This window comes from Mauremys reevesii, linkage group 1 (genome assembly GCF_016161935.1).
Source record: "Mauremys reevesii isolate NIE-2019 linkage group 1, ASM1616193v1, whole genome shotgun sequence".
Classification (NCBI taxonomy): Eukaryota; Metazoa; Chordata; order Testudines; family Geoemydidae; genus Mauremys; species Mauremys reevesii.
Window position 1 is genome coordinate 276,870,392 of NC_052623.1, and position 18,767 is coordinate 276,889,158.

Genomic DNA, 18,767 nt, shown 5'->3' on the forward strand with positions numbered 1-18,767 from the left:
CACTTCTGCTGCCTCCCAGGCTTGCAGCGCTAATCAGCTTAGGTGCCGCAAACCTGGGAGGCGGGAGAAGTGAAGCAGCGACGGCGTCCTCGGGGTGCTCGTGCTCATGCCTGGAACAGGGATGAGCTGGGGCGGGGGTGGTGCCTCAGGGTGGAGGGTGGGGGATGGGGATCTGCCACGGGGGCGCACCTCAGGGCGGAGCTGCTGCGGGGGGGGGGGCGCCTCAGGGTGGGGACTCGGGGATGGGGGAGGGTGCAAGGTGGAAGTTTTGCCTAGGGCGCAAAACATCCTTGCACTGGCCCTGCATTTACTAACCCTTTGTATTAATGGTAGAATATATATCATCTTTCATTATAGTATATCAGTTTTTGTTATTATGTTTAGATCCCCAGTGTGCAGGCAATGTTTGTTCTTTAAATAGTTCAACTGTTTGTCATGTCTCTGTCTGTGGTTCTTGATTTTGTTTTGCTTGAACATTTGAATTTTATTACAGTAAGTTTTAACACCAAAAGTGCTATTTATGTAATTCTTACAGTTCACCCCTGCATTTTGAGAACTTTCAGTACTACTTAGCCGCTTTTTTTGTGGTTGTTGTTAATATGTCTTGTTACAATGGAGCCCACAAGCCTAAGGTATTGTGCTTACAAATAAAAAGTTACACATTTTGCACTGACTGGCTGGCAACATTCTCCATATTGAATAGTGCAGAATACAGACTAAGCTTTCTTTTATGGTGCCAATTAATGTTTGACTTGTTTCACTGTCATGTGATTAATTAAAAATGCATGATTTAGATTCTGGAAAGCTAACCATTTACCAGACAGAATCCCCTGGATGCTGCCATTCTTCCAGTTGATCTTTTTGCCCTCTCTGTCTTGGCAAGTATCATATATAGCCCACTGCTCAGATCTTTCCCTAACAGATGGCTCTCTTTACTAGTCAAGACTCAATCTGGTGATTCCCTTTAATATGCTTTAGATTGAAGAATACCCAGAAACAGGCATCTGATTCATTCTCCTAAAGCCAAAATTTGAAAAGAAAAAAGTTAAGTAGACACACTTTTTAGACTGTTCCATTTTATGCACCCCATGAATCAGAATATTTGTCAACAACAATTAAAACGTAGTTTGCTCAGTAATAAACGTTACAGGGAAAAACAAATCAGCTTTCATTTATTCTGTCAGAAACGGAAGGAGAGTGCTTTATACTATTTTGTGGATAATCTCTGTGGAGTAAACTAAGCACAGTTACATCCTCGATTTTAATTAAAACTCTGGGTACCTTTCGAATTTCGTTAGGAAGATATCCTGGGTCTGATTAGCTGAGAACTGCATTGATAAGTTAATTTGACGTACAACATATTTTTCATGAGGTAACTGTCGCAGGAAGTTGTTTGTAATAGCTGTCTTTCCAGTGCCTGTGGGGCCAACAAAAAGTAATGGCTTATTCTGAAGCAGCAACTTCTCCAGAAAGTACTTCTGCATAACAGTCCCAGAGGTGCTCACAATAATGTCATTAAGCTGCGAGAATAAAGGAAAGAACCAAAAGATGCAGATAAAAATGCTTCATTACCCACTGTATGCAGAACAACAATAGAATTCAGTCATAAAATAGTTTCAAGTCACAATAAAAGCAAAAACTACAGAAAATACCTGTGAATGATGGAGGAGTTACAGGTTATTAGCAGCAGGCCTGGTGGAATTGCCAACTTGGAAGGCTAAACACAAAAGAGCACTAAGAATTCCTGTTTGGTATTTGAGGAGAGACAGGCTATTATACACACGGCTTGTAATGAGAATGCAGAGAGTTTGTGTTGTTAACTGTTTTCTTTTACAGTATTTGACACAAGAATGGCTTAATGCTAAGCTGTTTTCTGTTCAGGCTACAGTTTTTCTTCACTAGCGTGTGAGAGCAGAATTCTAATGCTGAACATACCCTGGGAAACAAGGTCTCACTGTTCTATTTTGTCTTTTCCAATCTTTTATACTTTAACTGGAAGGTCATTTCATTTATTCCACAAAGAAAAGGGCAGGAGCAATGCTTGAAGCCTGGTATGTACTCGTATATCCAACTGGCACTTATTTTTCCTCTTACCTGTTTTATGCGCCTGTAACCCCTCTGCTAGGCTGAAATGATAGCAGCAAGGGCCAGGTTCAATACATAGGGGTCCGTTCCCCACCATGTAATGCAAACCAGCTCGAGCCCCCACCCAGTGACCTGGGAAAATCTTACACACACCCCTGGGCGCCTCAAGGAGGCAATACTTCCCCTCTCGCAAGCACAGACTCTTGGTGTAGCAGAAAAGGTTTAATTACATAGGATAAACAACAAGCATTAAATTTGGAAAATACTTTAACTAGAGTTCATAGGTCAAACCGTGAGCAAAGACCCACCCCAGCAACTTGGGCCGTGTCCTTTCTGGGCCCTTGAGTCCAGCAGCCCCCCAAATCACCCACAGTCCCAAAAGTCCCACAATTCAAAAGTCTCTGTCACGGGTCAGGCAGCCCCAGAGTTCAAGAGTCTCTTTGCAGAGGTCCCCCTCCCCAGCCTAGGTAGAAAGGGGCACCTTACGTGGTTCGGGGCCAACTGCCCTGCCTCTTCATGGGGTTCTGCTTCCACTAGTCATCCCCGCAAACAGCTCAGCTCCGCTTACTCTGTGGGCTGCTCCACTCTGCCAGCTGCTCTGGTCCACCAGCTGTCCTGTGATCCGCTCCAGCCGTCCTCACGAGCTGCTCAGCTCCACTCACCCAGTGGCTGCACAAACTGCTCCACTCTGCTCTGCCAGTATTGCTTCAGGCTCCCCCACTCATTAGCACAGTGCTCTCATCTCAGCAAGTCCAGCTCTTCAGTGATTTCAGCTCATAGTAGGGGAGCCCCAGTACCAATGAATTCAGCTCAGTAACCTGCATCTAGATTCTTAAGGGAATCAAAAATTAACTCTGACATTCCACAGTGGAGAGAAGCATAGGTGGAACTGGTGCTTCTGGCTCACACAAGGAGCCTGCACCACCAAGTACAGATACCTGCCCCCAGCCTCTCTCTCTCTCCAATGGGTTTTGGAACCCATGTCCCCCGTCTAGCAAGCGCTATCCTGCTGACAATGAAACCCCCCATCACAAGACAATTTTGTAGTTCCCCATTTACCCAATCAGGGTGACAACATTTCATTGCTCCTGCCCCAATAACAATGAAATTGGGGGTCCCACAGCTGTGAAAATACTCATCCCATGCTGCTTTGCGGTATGCTAAGTGGGGTGGGAGTGCCAATGCAAATAACCGAAACTTCTTTCCGCACTCCCCATAATTTACCACCAGATGTCAGGGTGGGGCTCATCCTGACTCTGCTTACACCCCTATCCCAGACTCTCATATAGGTTCATAGGTCTGGCCAATGACTTTACTATACAGCCTCCCCAGTTCACCAGCCAAAGGATTTAAGCTAATTTAGGGTACTAGCAATGGAATTGCTTTGCAAATCTGTGGGGCATACTATAAACTTTCTGCAACTATTATGATGAGAAAGCTGCGGGAATGTGTGGTGCATACTGCAGGTTCACAAAACAATTTCATATATCCAGAGCCGGCTTATTTAAGGATGCTTAGAAAATGAAAATATTAGTTTCCATATAAAGATTAAGTTTCTAACCCTTTTCCATTTGTAAATGTAAGTGATGTATATGGATAAAGAGACTGAATGTGAAGGGTGGAAAGCTTGTCACTTACGTTTCCTGAAAATCATAAGTTATTCACATTCCCCTCTACAGGTGCCCCAGGACTGCTTTTCACCACCATGAAAACCATTGCTACAGATATCTCAACGTTTGTGAGAACCTCGTATCAGTTTGCAGTCGAGGGAGGCTGCACTCCCCATGCTACTAACCACAGCACTAGTGTGGCCTCCATCTGCCTCCCAATTGGCTGACTGCAGCTAAAATAACTATTCTGTTGAGCAGCCAATGTGGCTTTTGGCCACAATAGTATAAGTTGATCTGTAGATTATGCAAGGGGCTAAGAAAAAGGGACTGCTATATTCTGATCTTCATTTTCACATGGATTACATCTGTGGCCATTGTCAAATCACTTAGGCTTTCTGCTTTACATGTCTCATCTGTACATTTTTATCTATTTGTATTACAGTAGCACCTATCCCCGTTGTACTTGGAAATGCATAAACACATGGTTAGAGACAATCCCTGCATGGACTAATTTACATCTAAACAGACAAGACAGACACGGGCTGAGAGAGGAAGGAGAGACAGAAAGATGGAATGAGTTGCCCAAGGTCATAATAGCAACTCAGTGGCAGAGCTGCAAATAAAACCCAGGCCTCCTGACTCTTAGTTCAGTGCCCTCTCCACTAAACCATGCCACCTTCTCAGGGAGTAAAGCCAGAATGGTAATGTTTCCCATCCTCACCGCTATGTGAGCTGAGTAAGTAGTTAATGTTTGTATAGAGTCAATACAAACGCTAAAATACACCAGAACATATGCAAAACCCTCCAATGCTTGGGGACCGAGCAGCCTTCTCTTTATTTGGACAAATGTCTTCTGTGAAGCCTTTTAAAGTGTTGGCAACTGTATACAATCCAAGCAAAAGTAACTGGGCTCCATTTCTGGAGTAGGAATGTAGGGAAATGGGAGGAAACCTAAAGATCACACTGCAACTCCCACCACGTTTTATGAAAAGAAGTCTGTTATATGTAGAGTGTTTCCCAAACAACCATCCCCAACACGCCTCCCATTCCTCTTGGTCATAGTGGTATATTAATGTTGGATAGGGGAGTTGGTTACATTTGGAGACGGGAAAAATATCTTTCCACTGACCTATCCAATATTGTTTTGCCCAGCACAGTGCATAAAGGAGTTCCAAAATGAGGAATATTATCGTTTTGTGTGTGCGTGTGGCTTTAAGATCCAGATTTTAGAGCAGGATCGGCAATTTTTGGCACGCAGCTTGCCAGGGTAAGCAACCCCTGGAGGGGCGGGCCAGTTTGTTTACCTGCCGTGTCCACAGGTTCGGCTGATTGCAGCTCTCACTGGCCGCGGTTCGCCGCTCCAGGGCAATGGGGGCTGCGGGAAGGGGCGGCCAGCACATCCCTTGGCCCACACCGCTTCCTGCAGCCCCCATTGGCCTGGCTCGGCAAACTGCAGCCAGTGGGAGCCATGATAGGCTGAACCTTCAGACTCAGGAGGTAATCAAACTGGCCCAGCCCACCAGGGGCTTTCCCTGGCAAGCCACGTGCCAGAGGTTGCCGATCCCTGTTTTAGAGGCTTTCCTAGATGGTGGGGGGATGGGCCAAAAGAGAAGAGAGGGGACAACAATCCAGAAGATGACCCTGGAAGGCCAGGGGAAACTGAAGACTATTTACTTGCCACACAGACTTCGTAGTTCTGGTGGATACATTGTGTGTTCCTGAGTGTATACAATTTAGCTGTGAATTAGCCACATTTTGACCTATACAACATCAACAACCCTAATTTCAGAGTAGTTTCATTCACCATGGTCCCAAACTCCCAGCCCAATAGGTTAAGTATATTAAACCATGTACCACCAGTAATTCATTTCCCCCCCCACTTCAAGCAGTGTGAAGAAGGTGAATATGAAGCTTATTAAAATACAGTTCTTAAAAAGGTGAAAGCCGTAAACTGCAATTTGACTGAATAGTATTCCCCCATCCATATCACAAACATACTGAAAATGGAGAACTAGATACAATTCATCTGTTTTGCTATCAGAGGGTGGGAAATGGCTCAAGCTTACCTAATTAGGGTCACAATATTTAGGTATCAGTTGTTCAAGTACTGAAGCAATCTCAGTCATAATGATTACTCCCAATAGGTCTGGTACATTGTTCATGGACTATGCCTGGAGTTTAATGGAGTTATGTGCTCAAAGTCCATTCAATTTCAATGTGATCTGGACACAAAACTCTCTCCCCTTTGAAAATCTGTCTGTTTTACAGAAGTAATATGTTTATTGTGTTGACATTTGAGCAGTGCGCCCTGCTGGCAAATGAGTGAGTAGTTTCAAACTGCACTTTGGATGAGACTTGCTCATCTCTTTTTCTGGATGAAGATGAAAAATAAATTTTACGTGTCAATGTCAGAAACGTTCAAGTTCTGATCCCAATTTGGGTTCCGGGGTCTGATATTCATATTTATTGATAGCTGAGATTGGATTAATGTTTGGATGTCATCAGCTGTAAATAAAAGAGGATAAAGATAGACTCCTCTGTCTATAGACATGCAAAAAAAATTGTGAACACCACAGTATTCATGCTATTCATCATTCCGATTCATATACATGCATTAATTCTTGGGCTTCAGTAAGTCCTGATACCAGGGAAGGACAAAACATAACACTAACCATCCCCCTTCCATCATTCAGAAGAGATGTAAAAAACCCAAGGTCCTGACTATTTGTTAACATTATTTATCCTATGATAATTTTTGTAAGGGTTTGGATGTTAGCGCCAATGGCCCGGCTCAGTTCCAGCGCTGGTGGTTTTATTCTGTCTGCCTGTTGTCCCACTGCAGTTACACTACATTGACTTCAGTCGGAGCTGTACCTTGAGGGATCTGGTTCTGTTGGCCCTACACTTCTGTGCAGGGTTGCTGTAAACTGTTAAACCGTTCTAGTATTTCACTTCAGAGGCCGCTGCACTGAAGTGATGGCTATGAAGAAAGCCTTACAGACTGCATGTGCCTCAGTTTGTTAAGTGCTTTGCAGGATGAAAGATACAAGATGAATGCATGTTATTGTTATTAACAGTACCACAGTGAAAACTTCTCACTGCATGACCATTCTGCTTTGCAAAAGGAAAACACCAAAGAACACAAGAGAGTTTGAAGGGGAATTGTGCCTGTTTGGTTATTTTCGCGGGCAAAAATGCCAATGGGTAGACAGAATATGTTCAAACAATGCAGTAGTAGTGCCTTCAGCATATGTTAAAATGGAAAGGCGACCTAAAGCAGAATCCATTTGTAAGTCTCCAAATTGACCTGATTAGGTTCATTATATGAACACATATACTTCATCTACTATCGACAGAGTTTGGAGTTCAAAACAATCCAAATTTTATCCAGCCATGACTTTTTTTTGGGGAAAAAAAAAGAGGGCATGGACAATGATCAAGACTAAGAGACTTTTCTTGTTAAAGAAAAAATATAACAAATATTCTGAAGGATAAAGGCCCTTTGTGTTCTTATGAACTTCAGAAGCTTTTTCGATCAATTTGACCCCACATGGTGTTCGCTGCACTAATTGTGACAAAAATCACACTGTCAAAATAATGGGGAGATGAATTAGCAATAACAAAGTTCATTAAAGCTTGCTAATCTTTAAAAGGACTAGGTTCACTGTAATTTGAAGAAAGGGTAACTGCTATGTGGATAAAACATTTCATGGGACTACATTTAGTTTCAAATGATGAAATATAATTAAAACTGAACAGTGAAATCAACTGTCAAAAACACAGTGCGAGCTGTTTTTGTAAAATACCGTTATAGTGCACTAATGGCCAAACCTGGCTCTCTGGTCTGCACTGAATAGTTCTTATTTTCCTTGTAAATAACATAAGTGTGGCTCCAAAAGAGACTCCTCATGTTTACTCCCACACATATATCTCCCTCTGTTGAGTCTCACATGTGTATCTGTTTTTTTCACATCTGAGCTCACGCACATGGCTACCAACTCAAATTCAACACAACACATACTGAAATCTATATCTTTCCCACTTAAACCTGCTTTCTTCCTCTAACAGAGTTGATATCTCCACGATTCTTCTTGAAAGCCAGGACCAAAACCTGTGTTCATATTTGACTCTTTTTTCTTCTTTGAACCCTACATCCAAGCTGCTGCAAAACTGTGTTCTTATTTTTCAATATCTCTGAAATTGCCCTCCCCTTTCCTCCCCTCTCCCCAGACCCATTGTTTAAATCCTTGTCTGTCTGCACCTTCATTGTCTCTTGGCTAGACTCCTGCATTCTTCTCTTCCCTGGACTCTCAGTTTATTTCCTTCCACTCTGTCCAACATTCCACTGTGAAAATCATTTTCTCTTTTACTATGACCATGTCACATTCTTCCTTAATTCTCTCCACAGGCTCCTTCTCTCTATTCCTGAATCACTTACAAAATTCCCACTGTCATCTTCAAAGCTCTTTGTGACTTCGTGCCCTGCCTGCCTCGCAAATCTCATCTTTTACTAGTCAGCCCTGCAGACTCTGTATTTTACCAGCTCTGCCTATTAATATTCTGCTTTCCCCCTTCTCTTCTTATTTGAGATGCCATACCTTCTTTCATGCCACCTCTTATGGCTGGAATAGCCTCTCTTTTCCACTGTACACAAAAATATTCTCCAAGAGCTTTTGGCCTTCTCCTCTTGTGTTACTACTCACTATTGTCCCCCTTTTCACAGGATTCAATGCAGAAAAAATGCCACATATCAAAACTCCTTTGACTGGAAATTTAAATTTGAAAATGTATGTTTCAAATATAAGCAAATCACAGCACCATTTAATTTGGTCAAATTAGACACACATTGAGACAGTAAGTTCTTTGAGTCATGGGCTTTGTCTTATATGTCTGTGAAGTGCCACACATACTCAGTGTTACTCTCTCTCTCTCTTTCTGTATGCATGTGTGTATGTATATATATTACGGCTGTCAATTAATCGCAGTTAACTCACACGATTAACTCAAAAAAATTAATCGCGACTACAAAAAGTATCACGATTAATCATAGTTTTAATCGCACTGTTTAACAATAGAATACCAATTGAAATTTATTAGATGTTTTGGATGTTTTTCTACGTTTGCATATATATTGTGTTCTGTGTTGCAATTGACATCAAAGTATATATTATTTTTGGCTACAAATATTTGCATTGTAAAAATGATAAAAGAAACAGTATTTTTCAATTCACCTCATACAGTTTTGTAGTGCAATCTCTTTGTAGTGAAAGTGCAATTTACAAACGTAATTTTTTGTTACATAACTGCACTCAAAAACAAAACAATGTAAAACTTCAGAGCCTACATGTCCACTCAGTCCTACTTCTTGTTCAGCCAATTGCTAAGACAAACAAGTTTGTTTACATTTACAGGACATAATGCCGCCCGCTTCTTATTTACAATGTCACCTGAAAGTGAGAACAGGTGTTTGCATGGCATGTTTGTAATTGGCATTGCAAGGTATTTATGTGCCAGATATGCTAAACATTCGTATGCCCATTTATGTTTTGGCCACCATTCCAGAGAACACGGTTCCATGTTGATGAAGCTTGTTTAAAAAATAATGCGTTAATTTAATTTGTGACTGAACTCCTTGAAGGAGAATTGTATGTCCCCTGCTCTATGTTACCCTCATTCTGCCATATATTTCATGTTATAGCAGTCTTGGATGATGATCCAGCACATGTTGTTCATTTTAAGAACACTTTCACTGCAGATTTGACAAAATGCAAAGAAGGTACCAATGTGAGATTTCTAAAGATAGCTACAGCATTCGACCCAAGGTTTAAGAATCTGAAGTGCCTTCCAAAATCTGAGAGCAATGAGGTGTGGAGCATGCTTTCAGAAATCTTAAAAGAGCAACATTTTGATATGGAAACTACAGAACCCAAACCACCAAAAAAGAAAATCAACCTTCTGCTGGTGGCATCTGACTCAGATAATGAAAATGAACATGCATCGGCCTGCACTGCTTTGAATTGTTATCAAGCAGAACCCATCATCAGCATCGACGCATGTTGCCAGGAATGGTGGTTGAAGCATGAAGGGACATATGACTCTTTAGCGCATCTGGCACATAAATATCTTGCAACACCAGCTACAACAGTGCTATGAGAACACTTCTAGGTGACACTGTAAACAAGAAGCAGGCAGCATTATCTCCTGCAGATGTAAACAAACTTATTTGTCTGAGCGATTGGCTGAACAAGAAGTAGGACTGAATGGACTTGTAGGCTCTAAAATTTTACATTGTTTTATTTTTTAAATGCAGATATTTTTGTACATAATTCTACATTTGTAAGTTCAACTTTCATGATAAAGAGATTGCACTACACTACTTGTATTAGGTGAATTGAAAAATACTATTTCTTTTGTTTTTTACAGTGCAAATACTTATAATCAAAAATAAATATAAAGTGAGCACTGTACAATTTGTCTTCTGTGTTTTAATTGAAATCAATATATTTGAAAATGTAGAAAACATCCAAAATATTTAAATAAATGGTATTCTAATTATTGTTTAACAGTGCAATTAATCATTATTAATTTTTTTAATCGCTTGACAGCCCTAATATCTCTCTCTCTCTAAATATATATATGGCGTGCGCGCGTGAGAGAGTACATAATATATATCCTTCTAAAAATGCATGGACCATGAAGTCCTCCTAGTTTCTACATTGTAGGCACAGACTCCAAGCAGGTGGAAATACTTAACATTGAAGTTTTTTACTTTCTGAAGATTTTCCCACATGGATTTTTGGATTAGTTAGATGTTTTCTGGAATAATGTATACATCTGAACCCCTGCGTCTGTGTTGCCAACCTGGAACTACACGTGTTCTGAAAGATTTTTGGAAGTTTTCCATTTTATTGTTTAAATTTGTGGACAGTGTTTTGTAGTGGATTGACTCTAAAACCCATTCATGCTTCTTGGCATCTCATATTTGTCTTGCTGTCAAGCTTATCATGATGATTCACATTTAAGGCTCCACCATTACTATTATCTTAAAATGTCAGATTCTACCCTTTTCGCACCAATATCACACATTCTCCATAACATTTTCTACTAGATGTTGGATGATGATTTCCTGGCATATCAACAAATAATCTCAAAGGAATTATTTGTTAAGCAAAGTATTGTGGAGCTGCTATTCTATTAAACGAATGCATTTCTACAGCTGTCAGGGAATGAGATTTAGTTCATTTTATAAAATCCACCTAGTCCAGAGCCTCTCTGGGTGAGTATACAACATTTAAAAACATAGGTCTCGCTGACCAGTGTCAGTAAAAAGATTCCCTGTCAAAATAAACTAAATGCCAACCTTACTCCCATCTCACACCTCTCAGGCTTTCTCTGGGGAAGAGGCAAGCTGTCCTCTATGCCCTGAAGGTCAACAGACTTAGATTCTGTCAGACCAGTGGGAGAAATAAGTGCCAGAGCTGAAGGTACCCCCATTGCAGACAGCTGCCTCCAGCTCTCAGCTGTTCAAATCAAGAGATTCTAAAGAGAGTGGCTCAGAGCAATTCATGTGAGGGCAAATAGTCTCTCAGATCGGTAGGAGCCACATCATGTGAGACTTCAGACATAGATCAATGTCAACACCTTGAATTTCACCCAGAAGCAGAAATCATGAAAATGCAATATAAAGGGAGCGGATGCGATACGCTTTACATACACTCTCCATCCCCTAGTATCTGGTGCCTACCACCACCAAACCAGTGGGCAGTTGTAACTGGGTGGGAGACTGGCTACTTAGATTGTAAGCTTTGTGGGCAGGGCTCTGTCTGATTATATATATATAATATATATATATATATAATGTCTAGCACACTGGTATGTGCTATATAAATACCACAAATAAATAAATAAATAAATAAATACTATTAGTCATAGTTATTATTATAACAGAGAAATAGAGAAAAGAAAGCCCATTCTGTATTGAAATTATGATGGGACACATGAAGTTCAAATGGGGAACAATATAACATTAAAAAGAGAGATTAAAAATTACTATACTTGAGTCATGAACCTGCAATCAGATTGATGCAGGGCCAACTGCAGGATTGGTGCCATAGAATACATAGCCAAATGAGTGTGATAGAAATCCTATCTAACAATGTTTGAGAGTTTTTGGGTGGCCAAGAGATGCCTCTGCAAATTAAAGAGGAGAAAATATGGTGCTAGCAAAGATAAAGCCATTAGTTCAATGCTATCAGGTTGGGCCATCTTCCAGATGAAGTATGTGTAATACTATTAACAAAGATTACTATTTCAGGTTAACTACATTACGACAAGTGTATACAGTTGCTCAGATGACGTTGCTGTGAACACAAATCTGCTTGCCCACTGTCACTATGTTTTAATATGCTTTCATGCAGCATGAATTCTGATTGTAATTAATGAATGCTAAATGAATGAATTATGATATTATGATTAAAAGTAATACATTAAAATGTCTCCACTGGCATTTCTTTATTGGAAAGGAATAATAGTGGCTCTCTAGGCAGTGAATACTTAACTTGTACCAGGTCCTATAAAAAATTGCATTTTAGCACACAGATGTGTGATATCTTTGTAAAGTTGTTTTGGAATGGGCTTTATTTTGGACTCAAAGCTATCATTAAAACACATAACAGGTTGATAATTAATTTGGACACTGCATTATAAAGGGTAACTAGAAAACATTTTACAAATAGATGAGAAACAAAAGGAAGACCAAGGACAAGGTAGGCCCATTACTTAAGGAGGAAGGAAAGACAACAACAGAAAATGCAGTAATGGCTGAACTGTTAAATGCTTTTTTTGTTTCAGTTTACACCAAAAAAGTTAGCAGTGATTGGAAGACAAGCATAGTGAACATCAGTGTAAATGTGGTAGGATCTGATAGGAAAATAGGAAAAGAATGAGTTAAGAATTACTTAGGGCATGTCTTCACACATGGCAGCGCTTTAACGTGGCTGTGTAGTCGCGGCACCAGCACTGGGAGAGAGCTCTCCCAGCGCTATAAAAAACCCACCTCCACGAAGGGGGTCACTCCCAGCTCTGGGAGCACAGCGAGAAAGTTGCAGCGCTGTAAAGGGACAGTGTAGACAAGGCCTTAGATAAGTTAGATGTCTTCAAGTCAGCAGGGCCTGATGAAATACATCCAAGAACACTTAAGGAACTGGCTGTAGAGAGCTCTGAGCCATTCGCGGCTACCTTTGAGAATTTGTGGAGGACAGGAGAGATACCTGAGGACTGGAAAAGAGCAGATATAATACCTATCTAGAAAAAGGAAATAAGGACAACCCAGAGAATTATAGACCATTCATCTTAACTTTGGTAACTGGAAAGATAATGGAGCAAATAATCTAACAATCAATTTGTAAGCACCTAAAAGAAGGTAATAAGTGATAGTCAACATGAATTTGTCAAGAACAAATCATGTCAAACGCTCCTAATATCTTTCTTTGACATGATCATGCCTTGTGGATGGGGGGAAGCAGTAGATGTGATATATCTTGACTTTAGTAAGGCTTTTGACAGTGCCTCACATGACCTTCTCATAAACAAATTAGAGAAACATAGTCTAGGTGAACCTCCACAACTGGTTGGAAAAACTTACTCAGAGAGTAGTCAATCGAGTTGGAAGGGCACATTGAGAGGGGTCCTGCAGAGATCTGTCCTGGGTCCATATCTATTCAATATCTTTATAAATGATTTGGATAATGGCCTACAGATTACATTTATAAAATTTGTGGATGATACCATGCTGGGAGGGGTTACAAGCTCTTTGGAGGACAGGATTAGAATTCAAAAACATCTGGACAAACTGGAGAAACGGTCTGAAGTAAATCGACTGAAATTCAGTAAGTAGAAATGCCAAGAACTACACTTAAGAGGGAACAATCAGTTGCACTCATACAAAATGGGAAATCAATGCCTAGGAAGGAGTACTGCAGAAAAGGATCTGAGGGGTATATAGTGGATCACAAGCTGTGCTTTTTTTTCACAATCGGATACCATTCAAAAATAGCAATCTTCTTTCTGTGCATCATGTTGGACTAATGTCTAAGGGTAAATGCTTAATCTAAAATCATCCATTCCCCATGTAGCTCTTAAAGGAGGTGTTCTGCAAGGACTAATACATGACAGTTTCCTTTGCAAGGGACAGAGACAATAGCAGGCCCTGCACTCGGGATCATAGAAGTGATCTGCTTCCTTCATGTGCCCCAGGGATATGCATTGTCCCAAAGGGGACCATGGAGATGTGGGACCATGGGAGCAGGCTAGACAATTCTAAAAGATGCTGCAGAGCTCAGGAAGGGACTGCACTTCCCCTGGGGCACACACCCTATTCAGATATATGCCAGCCTGAGACAATCTAGCCCTTAATTAATGTCTTTAAAGCATATGACAGACCTCTGTTGGCTGTATAGGGCACGTGTTGTAAGAGATAAAGCATGTTTTCTAGCTGACTCTGAGACAGACATTGCAGGTGTGTAATGTTGTTAAAGCTCGAATGCATGAGTTTGCACAGGAGGAATTTCCCTACAAATTAATTCCTAATAAAGATAATTTCTTCAGAATAAGCACTGGAATCAACTGCTGCAATACTGATTAGCCTAATCAACCAAATGATTAGTTTTGTAAAGACTGTTTAATAGCAGACTATGTATGTCCAAGTCCAAAATTTAGACCCTTGATGCCATGGGTTTTTGCACTTGTTTATATAGTTATATTTTTGCTTTTTATTTTGCAGCTACCATAGACATTGCTAAGTGGTTGCTAAATTACACAATTATAAGCTAAGTTTATGTAAATTTATTACATCACTGCCACCATTTGGAATTACAAACCGTGACTCACCTGTGAATACATTTTACCGGCTTTAACCTTTCAATAACTCTCATTTCCTTTTCTTAGCTAATAAACCTTTAGTTAGTTTATTATAGAATTCGCTATTAATGTTGTATTTGGAGTAAGATCTAGAGTATCAATTGATCTGGGGTAAGTGACGTGTTGCTTGGGACTGAGAGCAACCTGATGTGTTGTGATTTTTGGTTTAAGTGACATTTTATCACAAAGTCCAGTTTGCTTGGGTGGCAAGCTAGACTGGAGAGTCTAAGACAACTGTCTGTGTCTCCACGGTAAGACTGGTATAGTGATCCAGGAGGAATTCACATTTGTCACTGGTTTGGTGAAATCTAATTAGAGCACATACCACCAGTTTGGGCTGTTTGCCCTGTTTTCTGACAGTTTGCCCTGAGGTAGGCACTCACAGTTGTGAGCCACTCCAGACAGCCTGTTATCTAAGTCTTCAATAAACATTTAATTAAAAATTAAAAGAATGGCAAATATTTTGGATAGTTAGAGCTAACACCTCACATCCGATTCTTAATGTGGAATTCATCTAAAAGCTGAACACAGAAGTGACTTTTTACCTGGTAGGTGCTTCAAACTCTAAATAAGGATTTACAGAAGCTCTTCTTACTTCTGGGATATGGTAAATGGATTGTCTAAAGGGGCCATTTTTGGAGTGGCACATGTGGGGCATCCTGCATTCCTTGCACCCTCAAAACCACCATTAACAGATTTAATGGGGGTTAAGTGACAGCTCAGAGGCCCACCCATGGATGTAGACTTCCTTGATGGAAAATCCTGGGTATTGGGTTAATTGTCTCTATTTTTCAGATGCAAAGTTCACATGGATGAGGTCATTGCTTTAATCTTAATTAAACAATGTGCCAGACTCAACTCCTGCTGGTCTAGGGAGGTGAAATCACACCTCTTTTGCCAGGGAGGACTGCAGCACTCCAGAGGGGATTCACTACCACTTGCTCCCACGGATCCTGTTAGCACAGCAGCTTTTTATTTTGCCAGAGGCTCCACAGGCGTCCCAATGACAAAGGCTGCACCAGGGATGTGCTGGCTGGCTGTAGATCCCTGCCTGACACAAACCTTCTCACTGGACTTTTTACTGCAGATGCCTTGTGTAATGCTTAGTTTGTGCTGGGGCTTGCCAGAGCTGAGCCCCAGCACCTCTTTCATTACAAATTGAGTGCTGAGGGGAAGCAGCAAGGCCCAGGGAGCCCTCGGGGGCCAGGGGCGATGAAGGGGGGGAACCTGGGTAGCCTGGAGGATCCCAGGTGACAAAATACATGTTTCCCCAGAGCACCATTTTCCTTAAGGCCAGCCCTGCCCCGAGGCCTTCCTCCAGACCTTTGAGCGGATGGCAAAGGCAGCAGACTGGGCGGCATTGGCTTGGGTGGTCCACATAGCACTGTTTCAGACAAGTGAGGTGCACGTGGCTTATGGGGCAGTAAGTGATGAAACAACAAACTCCGACCCAGTTGTGAAGGCAGACATTCTGGTCTGGCTAGGGCTGACTCCAGAGGCTTATAGGCCTCTGGGTAGTACTGTTCCCGTGAGGGGCACGATCACAGGTAGTAGCCCAGAAATTATGGGACCTTGCGACATGGTGGCTCTGTCCAGAGACCAGTTCATTGGAGAACGTTCTGGAACGTTCTCCCAGGAGGGGAGCAGAGCTGGGTAAGGCACTTCCAGGTGGCTTCAGTGGGGCAAGTGGTGGAGTGAGCTGAAGCCTTCTTTGAGGCTGAAAGAGATGAGTGTCCTGGACAGTATGGTAAACTGAGAGGAGTTCACCTGGGGGTATCCTAAAGTGAGGGTGGCCCCACCAGGAGTAGTAGCAGTTAGGGTGGGAGAAACCATAGTTAAGGGTCTTGTAGACTCAGGTTGTGCATGCACCTTGGTTAGGGAAGACCAAGTGAGGTTAAACGGCTTGAACTGACACCTCCCAGTATGTCTCCTGTATACCTGGCGAGACCCGCATTTACCCCACTGCAGAAGTTGAGCTGGATATGCAGGGCTGTGTCATGGTGATCAAGGGCCTGCCTTGGCCCATAGTTCTGGGGAGAGATTGGGTGGGTTTCTCAGCCCTTTTGTAGGAGGCATTAAGACAGTGGCCCAGGACCAGGGGGGCCTAGGACTAGCTGGGAAAGGAAATTAATGAGCTGGGAGACAGAGTAAGGACAGTCGATGAAGGGGCTGGGAGCAGATACAGAGTGTGCAGGTACGCACCCAACCAACAAAAGGCGCTCACGATAGGTGAGTGCACCCCATCATAAATGACCTACAAGAAAATATTGAAAAAATTGGTTTTGTTTGGTCTAGCGAAAAGAAGACTTGAGGGGGAACATGACAACAGTCTTTAAGTATGTAAAAGTTTGTTATAAAGAGGAGGGTGATAAATTCTTCTCCTTAACCACTGAGGACAGGACAGGACAGGACGTAATGGCCTTAAATTGCAGCAAGGGAGATTTAGGTTGGACATTAGGAAAAAATATTTGCAGGCACCGCCCCCGCAGCTCCCATTGGCCACAGTTCCTGGCTAATGGGAGCTGCAGAGTTGGTGCTCAGGGTGGGGGCAGTTCGCGGAGACCCACTGACCACCCACCCCTTGGAGCCAGGCAGTGAGCTGGCTTTAGCTTTGCTGTGTTGCTGGACTTTTAGTGCCTAAAATCTCCTGGTTTGGCTTCAGTAGCCTCCGGGAGATAGAGGGAGGGGAAGGAGTTGAGGGAGGGGGAGGACTTGATCAGCAGGGCCCTTGGACCCCTGTGAAGTACTCTCAGGGACCCCCAAGGGTCCACTTACCCCAGTTTGAGAAATGCTGCACTAGGCAATATTTAGATCAAGCAATTTTGTCACCCCACTGGATGTTACAGTTCTTAACACACATGTCTCTCTTAAGCCTGGACCAGTCTCCTCAGTGGTTCTCAGTGTTCTTGTTGCTTCCAGCTTAGGTGAGGAAGGAGAAAGGCCAAGGCATGCTACACCTGTTCCCTATTTTATATTCTTAGTCCATGTGCCTAGAAGATACTTGCCCAGATATGTCCTGGTGAGCTTTGCTGAGACACTGGGCTGGACAATCTCCCTGGTGTGGTCTTGTGCAACTGAGTCATAGAGTTGAGCAGCCTCCATTGTGTGGTGCTTGGGCAGCTGTCATTGAATTTTACATCCCTTGATTACAACTCCCCTGCTGATTAATGGTTGTTGAACAGCCTCCTGGGCGGGGGTCCTTTGTCTGTCACTAGCAAACTTACAGCATATTTCAGTAACAACTATACATCAAAATCCCATACCGTCATACACACTAATGACATACATATTTGGACAGAATAATGGGTTTCATATATCTCACATGGCATGCCCTGTATGAACTATCACAACCATACATGAATGATGAATATGGGGGTTACAGGATGCCACCCTGAGGTACAGTGTGTCTTATCTGCACAGTTCTTCACTATTGAGTGTTATAATGAGCATTGTGAGCAGAACACACCTGATCCTGCAGTATTTGCAGAGCTGCCAAAGGAGCCGCAGAAAACATGATGATTCCTTGGAGGCTAGCTTGCTGTGGGACATAGAAAGAAATAGTTCAAGGCTGTTGTTGGCATTCACAGAGCAGCTGCAGATGGTGGAGTGCCAGTTCTGGGCCTGAGAAACAAGCACTGACTGGTGGGATCACATCATTATGCAGGTTTGCGATGATAAGCAGTGGCTGCAGAACTTTTGGATGCACAAAGCCACATTCCTGGAAGTGTGTGAGGAGCTTGCCCCAGCCCCCTAATGCAGCAACACCAAAATGAGAGCTGCACTGACCATGGAGAAGTGAGAGGCAATTACTGTGTGGAAGCTGGCAATGCCAGATTGCTACAGGTCAGTCCGGAATAAATTTGGAGTTGGGAAATCCACTGTGGGAGTTGCTGTGATGCAAGTGTGCAGGTCCATTAATCACATCCTGCTATGACAGACTGTGACTCTAGGCAATGTGCAGGACATAGTGGATGGTTTTGCAGCAATGGGGTTTCCGAACTGCAGTGGGGTGATAAATGGCTCTGTGCCATATCCCTGTTTTGGCACCAGACTACCTTGCCACAGAGTAAATCAACAGAAAGGTCTACTTTTATATGGCATTACAAGCACGGGTGGATCCCTGGGGACTTTTTACCAACATCAATGTAGGCTGGT